The following is an 11,261-nucleotide window of genomic DNA, read 5'->3' on the forward strand; positions in this document are numbered from 1 at the left end:
TATTTGGATTTATAGCCTAAAATATTGTAAAAGGCCAGTAAAAGACGGTGCAGTAATAAAGAGTTGACATTTTATTATCATTATCTACCCAAATCAGATTGCAATTATTTTGACAGACACTGCGATTGAGATATGAGTCAGGATTTTAGTGGAAACAGTTCTTTTATTTTATTTTCACCAAAATAAAAAATAAAAATAGAAAAATTATGATGTGATTTTTTCTACAGTATGTACCAAATGGTTTCTTGGCTTAGGCATCTGTGTTGCACCACAATGCCTAATTTATAGTGATATTTTGTCACACATTTTACCATAATCAATAAATTGCAGCTCCTGTGATTTGGAATACAGTATTAGGCCATATTATGATTTATTTTAAGTGTGTATTTCTACTTTAATTCTACACTGCAAATTATCAGTGTAATAAACTCTTCATCGTGAGTTTAACACAAAGTGACAACGATGAGAGAAACACACGCATCACATTATGTTGTTATTCCTTCTTCCCCTCACCCACTGCTTCTTTCTGTCTCTGATCAATCCTTCTTTCACACATACACTCACATACACACTCATACAACCACATGGGAGTGATAATCCATGGCTACACAGATGCAATAATATCTAATGGGACCCTTCACCCGCTTGATCTCCCCTCCTATCCATCTGTTTATTCAAACAGTGCAACCACGGATGGACCAGTGTGCTGGTTTTCCAAATCTGCTTAGAGAAGTGATAGAGGCTCACATACACACAGTTGCTTTTAAACAGGATTTACACTCCAAGTCATCTCTGGAGGGGCGGGGTCCCTCAGATGTCCGACACCAGCAACAATAACACAAACAGCACGGCGGAGATCATCGTCATGTGCAAAGGCAAGGGCCGTGAGGACAAGTCAAAACCGATTTACACTTTCCAATCTCGAATGAATGCAATGAAATCGTGACGAACGAGAAGAGAGAGCATGCAAAATGGAAAAAAAGAGCGAGGCATGGAGAGGATTGGGGCCAGGCAGAGGCAGAGAAATTGAGTTTCACATTGGTAAATAAACAAGGAGGCTGGCGAGAGCAGAGTGCCATCCAACAATATTAGCTCCTTAGATTATTGATACAGTATAGTTCCAGGATTACAAATACATTTCCGGCATGCAGAGAAGGTCTTATTTTCAAAACAGCCAGAGACCCCCAGTGAGTAGGGAGCTACTTTCTTTGTTGGCTTTGGCCTTTACACATTTCCAAGAAGCTTGTTTGCACAGAGACAAGCTAATTCCGCTCGCTAAACAGACCTCGCAAGCCACAGGAATAACGATGAGAAACCTCGAGAAATATATTCATGCTACGGCATAAACTTATCACCACAGATGCTCCGAAGTGAAGTCATGACAATCCCGACGCTGTTTGCAGGTTTTCATTTTGTCTACCATTACAATGGCTTAATCATCAGAAGAAACTCAGGCACAGTCTGTAGCTGCAAATGCAGATCCAGGCTACAGGTCCTGCGGGAGTAAACAGTGAGCTGTCAGAGAGAGATGCCTCTCCTGGAGTATGTGTGTGTTTGTGTGCATGAGAGAGAGGAAGATTGGGAGGGGAGGAGGGCTTAAAAAGCTATCTCTTCCATTCGTTAGCACCAGCACGGCTCCTCAGGCATATGACAGGGACAACTCTGACGAGCGGCCCTGAAGGACCCATAGGACCCTGTTATACCTAGACCACCCGAAACACAACAAAACAATACACCGCCCACTGGGAACCCTCGACGCGTGCTGAGAAGAGGGAGGGATGAATGGCGGATAAAGAGAGTGATGGATAGATAATGAGAGATGGCGAGATTTCACAGTGAAAATGGGAGGAATTGAAGGATAGAGAGATTGCCAAGTGAGACGTGGAGTGATAGAGGGTTTTAATTAGTGGATAAGGGCCGGCTATCTGTGGGCGGCGGCAGCACTCTCGTCACGTAGTTGTGCTTTCATAGCTGACCAAGCCTGAAATCTCTTGCTGCTAATGCTGAGTTTACCAGCAGAACACAAACTGTAGCGTGTACCCACACACACTCAGACACACACACACACACACACACACACACACACACACACACACACACACACAAGCCGGGACCTCACCATACATACAGCACCCCCTGCTAGGTTTCAAAGATGAAACGCACACTGACAATCAGCCACAGACGGACACACACTCAGTGCCCTTGCGCCTACACATACTTATAACATTTCACACTGGCTGACAAACAACACACTTGAACGCCCACACGCCATAGAGAATCAACAGTCTTTACAGGCCTTCTCAGTCAAGACAGTGTTGTGTAAACGCTTGCTCGCAGTTTCTACGTACAGTTGCAGTGTCTTTAGCGTTCAGCCTCTGGCGCACTGCAAGCACCTTCATTATTCCACACACAGTAGCACTCAAGGTTAATGCATCTATGTACAAAGCGAGTCATATAGGTGACACAATGGCAGCAGTCCTCGTTGTGTTACCACACGCATCACAATGAGAGCATGACCAAGAAGCAAGAAATAAAAGTCTGTGTGTCCACCCATGGAGCAGATCGGTTCTTGTCAGGAGCTGTCAGGAGCAGGGAAACCATCCTGGACCATTTGACTATTTATAGTAGACATGGCTCAAATCCCACATCGGCACTGCATGCCTGAGCAGTGTGGAGAAATCCATAAGGTCCTACACTATTCATGCCCTCTGAATGTGGCCTAGAGCAAGGGAGTAGCTCAGCTTTAACTTTTCAAAGGCCGTTTTTATATCTTGACTACAGTCATAACTTTTTTCTGTCTTTCAGATCTAGACTAAGGTGTAGCCTTTTTCCCACTGCTTGTTCTTACTAGACCACCACTCTCTATTCATGATATCCACCTCTACCCCTCTCTGATCTAAAGCCCTCCGCTGATTCCCCAGAAGGCAAAGGAGCAAACAAAAAAACACAGAAATGTCAGGAATATGCAACAGCACACATGCTCTCTGTATTCACATGCACATTCGCTTGATGGGGCCACACATGTATTTGACCACAAACACGCAGAAACACACACAGAGCAAGAGGCACCACCCAAAACCACTTAATCAATATTCTCAACAAGGCAAAGCTTTATTCAACACATTTGATATTCCTCCTCTCTCACAAGATAAATACATGTCACTGTCCTCCTAGCAGGACAAAAACGCTGTTCTCACTAACTCGCTTTGCAAATAAAGCTTTACATCATGAGTGACAGCCTCCTAAGCTCTCTGCATCAGCCACTGCTTGGTAAAAAGCCTCTTTCAATAATGCATTTGACCGCTAAAACCTCCGACACCCTGGGCAAAGCAAAGTGGCTGCATTTCAGATGCAAAATTAATTGATAAATCAATGCCATTGATTCCAGAAATTGGATTTGGTGATTAGAGATTTAGGCAGTATTTCCTGTGCATCCTCCTTTATGAAGTTGTTGATTACGTTGAAATGAGTGAGTAAAGAGCATTAGTCTTGCAGGCGAGCAGCTGAAAAGATCTACTTGTAGCTGTTCAGCGGCATTGCAGATTGATTTCTGAATGCAAAGTGGGCTAATCTTCCATCTACACTGCTACAGTGTGATGCGTGTCATCCTCCAAACACCAAGGGGATGTGAGAAGAGGAGGGTTTCTTTTTTCTTTTTTTTTGTGATGTGCCCAATTCAAAAAGGCCAGAGTGCTCCCAGTGGCTCCTCAGATCCGTCCTCAGCCCTCACCTTCTCTCTGATTCTTCTGGCTGCTCATAGGCTAAGGGCACAGACGGCATTCGGCAGCCTCGCAGTGCAAAATACTTCTCGACAAAGAGAGGAGCGGCTCTTCAAAGAGCACAAGACTCAGCCAGGAACAAGCTGTCGTCCTCGTTGTGCTCTTTTGTGAGCTGATGAGACATAGATGTGCAGAGAGCTGAAGAAGTTCCATCCATACGCCTGTTCGGTTCATATAAACACATAATATATAAATGCACCTCAAGGTTATGGCATGTGGTGTGTTTGATCATGCTCTCAGACAGATATATATATAAATTCAAACTTTTACCAAGGATGAATGTAAGGTTGTAAGAAGGCAATGTTTTTAGCCTTGAAGGTTTTGCTGCATGTGAGAGATGTCTGAGTGAAAAGAGGAGTCGCACATAAACAAATTATGTAGGCCTACAATCAATAGCATATACTGTAAAAATGTATTTGCTGTGTGGAAATGGCAGGGAATCATTTGAAGCACTTCTCTCCTCAATAGGATAGACCTCGTTTTGTTTTTCATTCATCTGGTTTCTTATTTTCCACTGCAGCCTTTTCTTTCCACAAAATTTGCTAGGCAAAACCGCAGTGAGCACGTTTCCTTCAAAATTTGCATTTCTCAATTTGTTGCTTGTCAGACGAATCATTGTGTGTTCTGAGCACATTAAAGAGGACAAAATCTGAATTTTCCCAAACGATTCCCTTTTTGAAGTACATCAGGTCGGGATGACATGCCGCACATGCTGTAAATTTGGGATTTCAGGACTGTTACATCTGGAGACAACATGTGTTAGGTCTGCTTCAGTTGAAAAATGGCTGCACGGTGATGCCATGATTTTCTTGGAGTAGATATTGAGTGGCTGTTTTTTTTTTTTTTCCTTTTCTCACATCACTTTTCTTTGTGCAGTTTGGCTTGGCATGTTGGCTGGCAATCAGCGGAGAATATGTGTCTCTACAGTAAGAAGTCAATTTGGGCGATGATACACACACTTGAAATACATCCCAGAGTTCACGGCGGATCAAGACACACTCCGAAATTAAACCTGAACAACAAAACAACTCCCCTGCAACGCGGCAGCAAAAACATATCGAACTTGACTGTGCTGCACTGTACTTTACTGTATTGTATAAAACATGGCCTCCAGCAGAGAAGCATCAAACACCATTTTGGAGCTATTCATCTTTTCTATGAGTTAATAATTCATGATCATCTAGAAAGTAGAGCTATGAATATTACTGATGATACACATGAGGCTATTTACCAGTCAGCAGGAAATAGATGAACTCGTTTAGCGAAGAGATCTACAGTGTAACATCACTGTGTTTTATGTTGCTAAATAAATCATTTCATAGGCATGTAACAAAGCTACAGATGCAATTTATTCATATTGGGTTATTATTCATTGTGTTGAGGTGCATAGGTAGGTGTATAATGTGCTGTTGACGTCTCATTGTGTGCTAATATGCAGCAGGTGTGTAGTCGACTCACCCTCTGATCAATTACTTTGTTTCTGTAAAAGAAACTGTGGGTGTTTAATTATCACTTGTCTTCATGTTTATATAGATATCACATAGAAACGTCTGATGTGGGTCGAATCCATCCCTGATCATTTCCATGGATCGATCAAGGCTGCAGGTGAAACGTTGCTGTATAGAGCATGTTGTCAGTGAAAAGGAGCCCAGCACCAACTCCCTTTGTCCCCAGTGTCAACAAAGGCAGGATAAAACATAATGGATTTTAACTTAATTATTTTGACACTAAAGCCACAACGTGCACTTTGAAGTTAAGGGCAGTTTATGTGGTAATAAATTGGGGAGGAAACAAAAATTGATTTTTTTCCCTTCTTCTTAAGTTGTCCACTGACATGATTAATAAAAATTTCACGGCGCGAAATGCGTCCATGTCGATGTGCATCTGCTTTCTGTGTGTGTGTGTGTGTGTGTGTGTGTGTGTGTGTGTGTGTGTGTGTGTGTGTGTGTGTGTGTGTGTGTGTGTGTGTGTGAGTAGCAGTGTGTGCCAAGTGTGTGTGGCTGCTTAGATTTTCCACATTTTTTTAATGAGAGTAACAGTTCAGTGATATCCAACAGAACATAAAGTATCTTTATGAATGTTTATAGAGGAGGTGTAAAAACAGAAAAGCCTTGCAAAAAGTCAACAAACCAATCAAATCAATTAAAAATGAATCCATTTTCTAAGTAAAAAACGACATTTTTTGGTGTTATCTCCTATCCTCAGGGATGATAAACTGAATATTTTAGGGTTTAGATTTTTGAACTCACATTTGAGGACACCACTTTGGACTGTGACCACACTGTTTTCTCAATTAATCTAGAAAATGGATTAATCAGTGATGAAAATAATTGCTAATTGAAGCCCGATTTGCAATATAAACTAATATAACAACACAAATTGAGTCCTCATACATTAAATCAACATTATTCTGACAGCTCTTCCATCTCAGTCCTCAATCTAGGTGTAGCACTCGTCTTCACACACACACTCCTCTTGACAAATTAATCTCATCTTAAAGAGAGGTAGAGTGGGCTTGACCAGAAAGCCTCTTGTGGCTCTGATCCTTCTGTCTTCACACTAGAATTTGAAAAGAAAAGTGGGGGGAGACCAGTTTGAAGTTGGAGGAGTGTGAAGGGAGGCTGTGATTGCATTTTCACAATACAAATCTCACATAACACCCCACTAGTTATTTAACTGTATATAGTTCCTGACTCTTGCCCACAGCCCAATGGAAGAAGACAACAGAGAATAGAGGGCTGGAGATGCCAGTTGAGACAGCCGAATGCTTTAAAGAAAAATGCCTCAGGCGTATACTGTGTGTGTGTGTGTGTGTGTGTGTGTGTGTGTGTAGGTGTGTGTGTTGGCGCGTGTTGGCAGCATTGGCAACTGAAGGTGATTTTGGTTTTGATACTATTTCTGTCCCTTTCTCTGTTGCTGCTGGTCTCGCTTTTGGTTTCAACACAAAAATAAACTGCACTGTATCGGGATGTTTTATCATAAGGAGAGAAAAGACAGGGGAGACTAGCATAGTTTTCAGAAATAAAAGCTTTTGTTGATGGAAAATATTGAATGTTTTTCATTTTTATCCATTTAGTGCTGCATTGTGAAAACAATGATAGAAAGCAAACCAGAGAGACTTTGGATTCAGACTTGTTAATAAGGAGATTTTCTTCCAAAAGATGATATGTCGCTTTAGAAAGAAAGGCTGCTAATGACATATGAAATATCATTGATGTTTATTTGTAAATAAATAAATAAATTCTACACAGTCTATAAATGAGTCCATTATTTTTAAATTTGCTGTCAGTCAGCTTAGAATAACAACCATATGTTGGATAAAGTGCTTCATATTAGCTGCTTATTATCACCAATAATGCTTTGCTGCTCTAAGTGCAAGAATTGTAAACACTAGGTCTATGACACCATATGAGAACTATCATAGGGTAATTTGGCAATATTATAGTGCTTTAGCATCTCACTTTTTTAAATCACAGTGATGGCAGTTTCCTCACTGCAGAGGCCAACTAGTGCCGAACGAACAGAGGAAACGCCAATTAGCACTGCAGGATTTGTTAAACAACTCCTCTTGAGGATGGAGCAGCATTGCAGAAAGAAGGTAAATATTTGAAGTCGTACAGTGGTTACATCTCTGAGTGTCTGTGTGTGTTTGTGTCTGCAAGTTTAGCGGTCCAGCAGACTGATTAGCCGACTGGCACGAGCGCTTTCACTTTGAAATTATCAGCAGGGTGGCGAACACTCTGACACATTTTATGCTTTTCCAGCAATTACATTCTTACCATATGATGGACATGCAGAGCGAGAGGGAGCAGGAGAGAGAGGGGGATAAAAACTCCCACTGGGCCTCATATTGCCTGCAAGCTTAAACTCTGACTGCAGCACTAAGTGTTGTACTCTATATTCTAACCAACCCTCTGATATATTTCATGTTGTCCTCTCACTAATTCATGACCCCAATTTTATTAGGGAAATTTAGATTTGCAGAGAACTTGTGGGTCAGAAGGAAAGTGTGCGCGCAAATCCATGGGAGAAAGGAGCATTACAGTGCCAGGGGCTACTGCATTCCTGGAATGAAAATTCATAAATAATGCAGGGCTGGATAACAAAAAGAACTCCCCCGCTGTCTCACACAGCACCGCACTATCCAAAGGCCATGCAATATCACTCAAATCTCAGAAAAACACAAATTATTAGACGTAAGCGAAGATTTTTTTTTTTTTTTTTTTTTAGTGGTTTCTTGACTCAGTACAATAGGATCTGCTGACAGCCGAGGCAAAACGCCAGTATCCTAACAATCGGCACTCCGGGCTTAAATTGTCAGGAAGTTGCACTGAAATAATGATGTGACTCCAAGCCAAGGAGCTGAGCAGCTACTTTGGATTTCCAAAACACCATATGCACTACCCGCTTAACAACAACAACTCGGAATATTAAAAAGTGAGTGTGCAACAACTGAAAGTGATAATTAGCACGGCGACAACCGCTGACCACTAACTGCTGCTGTTGGAGGGCAGGAAAAACAGAATGCATTGGCACAAGTCAGACTGAAAAACCCTGAATTGATTGATTGGTCATGTGGCGAGGCTGGATGACTGACAGAAATGACTTATCAGTGGCATGTGTGCAGCATATAATTGGTGATATGACATTTCAATTCAAAAGACCTGTCCTCTAATTGTTAAGGCGTTGCCATAATGGGTGTGCCATTTTCACTTAATCACTGCTCATCACCATCTCTGGAGCAGCAACCCTGCAGGGTCTTAAAAACCATCCACATGTGGCCAACAAACACACACACACACACAAACTTACTTCACCACTGAATAGAATAAGACACACAGCATCGTGAACACTACAGTAGAGTACAGTGGCAGAAATAAATGCAGCGATGCAATCATCCACCTCCCCAGGTCCCATACATCTACATCATCCCCCTGCCTCAGTGTGCATGTGACTGTCAGTGTCTCTGTGAGTGTGTGTCTGAGCGTTTGCGTGGAGGAAACCCAGAAGGAGAAAGTGTGTGTGTGTGTGTGTGTGTGTTATCTAACCTCCTGCACAGATGCACTCTATTAATCACAAAGAGCTAAGACAGACTGCCTGATTTTTATCATGACTATCAATAAATGTGCGAGCCGGGGAAGAATTAAGCACGACGCCCGTGTCGTTGTGAACAACGTCAGGTAGGGCAGTGACACAACGGGCTGCGTTCAGATCTATAGCTTTGCAATTAAAGCTGCTTTCTGGGAGCTTTTCAGATCGAAAAATAACAAAAAATATGTCAGAAGTCAGGTATGTCTGACGGGGAAAACAATCTGAACATCAGTCCAGTTCAGCAGTGGTGCATCATATTCATGTGTCAGAAGATACTGACAAATTGTAGTTTCTGATTTCAGTGAATTTGCATGTTTAAGTGAAGCAAAAGTTGCAAGAAAAGGCTCGATAAGATTGCGTGATAATGGGAGAATATGCACTGATTCCTCAGAAATATTCCTTTTTTTCTCTATTCCCGATTTAATTATTTATTAGAAATAATGCTTTTCAGTGTTTTTTCCCTTATTGCTCCAGGCAGTTATTTATAATCTGCTGTGAAGTGAGAGAGCAGAAGTGAGGAGGTCTAATTTAAACCTACCAGAGCATATCCATCCTGGTGCAAATTGTGCTGCCTTTCACAATAATTATGATTTATCAAAAAAATAAATAAATTTAAAAAAAGGGTGCTGCTGTTATTGACCCCCAGTCAACACATTCTTTAAAAAAAAAAAACTGCACCAACGTGAGAAAATAAATGTCAGAAGCTGCAGCATGATGCAGGAGAAGGGGCTGAATTTGACATGAGTGCTGCTTGGAGAGGGTTGGAGCAGAGGGATGTAGTAGAATCATATGTCCTGACGCGCCTGTTGGACCTGTGCTGCTGGTGCTGCTGGGGGTTTGAATGTCTAGCACTGGGCCCGGCAGGCTGCGTTGATGTTGGGAGACAGAAGGCACGCGTCAGAGAGATCTATACCCCCTGGATCCCAGTGCTGATGGAGATGGAGTGGACGAGCCAGAAACTGGAGTGAAAAAACAAAACAACACAACTCTAAAAGGCTTGCAAGCGCTGCTGAAGCAAAAAAACGACACTTGCACACGCGAAGCAGGCGAGCTCCAGCACCGTACCTTGGATTGTCATTATTTAGACTGGCTGTCAAAGCGCGCAGGCTTGCACAAAGTCTGCATCCCCGCACTTGAAAAAGGAGGCGCACTGATTTTCATAAAAACCGCACCATGCATACACATGCTCTCTCTCTCTCTCTCCCTCTCTCTCTCCCCTTCTCTCTCTCTCTGTCTGCTTCACACACACACACACACACACACACACACATGGGTCATAGCACCGCCACAGCACACACCACAGCAGCTGATAATAACCGTTTCCCCGCGAACTCACGTTGTCTCAGCATCCGAGGCTCGTTTAGCCAAGCAAACACCGATCCCGCTCCCTCCCTCCCTCCCTCCCTCCCTGCGCCTCGGCCAGCCCGCTAAAAGGCCACAAACTGAACGTGTCTCTCACCTTTCCGACGTAAAGCCATTCCTTTAGTCCGATTCCATGCTATGAGCAGCCTACAAATGCCGAAGAACGCCGAGCAGCAATCCCTCTCCCTCCTCTTCCTTCCCTCCTGCGACTCGGAGACGCGGTGCTCCCGTTAAATAAGCGTGGCTCGGATGAGACACCTCCGACGGTTTTCCGAGGCGGCGGTGCTGATGCTGCTGATGATGATGATGATGCTCGCTCGCAAATGCCGACAGAGGACGACGAAACGATTGGAGAAAGGGGAAGGGATCTCCTTGCGAGAGAAGAGGCGAGAGGAGGGGGAGCTTGTGCGCGGTTCAGCTCCACTGTGCCTGTCTGACAGGGAGCCCGGCGCGCTGCGTTTAGCCGCAGTTGAACCCGATATGAGGCTGACGGGTTGGTGCTGTTGCTCGCTTGCTTTGCTTGGCTTTGCTTTGCTCGCTTGCTGGTGAGGCTCGGTGCTGCTATAACAGTATCCCTGGATCGTACCACCGCACCGAGGAGAAGGGGGTGTGGCACACAGACCGGCCACAGACACACAAACGCGCACAAGGCGTCAGGAGGTCGTCTGGATCACCGGTTTCATTCAGGTGATGCCATATGGGCTGCACTGCTCGTCCTGTGCTGGAATGCTGACTCACTATATGATTTTGGGGGGGGGGGGTTACAATAAAGACTTCCTTCCATGAGCAACAGGGCCCTGGAGCTGCTGAGGTGCAGAGACTATTATAAAGTATGAATTACAAATAGTTAACAATTAGAAGCCCCAGAGAGCAAAAAAAATAAATAATGCAATTTCAAGTAGTGTTGCATAAACAGAAAATAGAATCTGACACTAATTTATTGCTGCAGTGGGCCTGCTGTGTGATTACACCTGCACATCATCTCATAATATGTGTTTTTCTTGGCTAAATGAGCCACCTAATGATTCT

The 11,261-nt window shown here is 43.3% G+C and overlaps 1 protein-coding gene across 1 annotated transcript in view; it reads right to left on the reverse strand.

The window, feature by feature from the left end:
* The window catches only part of tenm1 (teneurin transmembrane protein 1), a 188,429-nt gene extending 177,628 nt beyond the window's left edge, over positions 1-10,801 (reverse strand). The window contains exon 1 of the mRNA XM_055016602.1: positions 10,330-10,801. The gene's annotated coding sequence lies outside the window, so the exon portion shown is untranslated. The remainder of the gene's footprint in view (positions 1-10,329) is intronic.
* Between the last annotated feature and the right edge of the window lie 460 nt (positions 10,802-11,261).

Source organism: Amphiprion ocellaris, chromosome 13, assembly GCF_022539595.1.
Source record: "Amphiprion ocellaris isolate individual 3 ecotype Okinawa chromosome 13, ASM2253959v1, whole genome shotgun sequence".
NCBI lineage: Eukaryota > Metazoa > Chordata > Actinopteri > Pomacentridae > Amphiprion > Amphiprion ocellaris.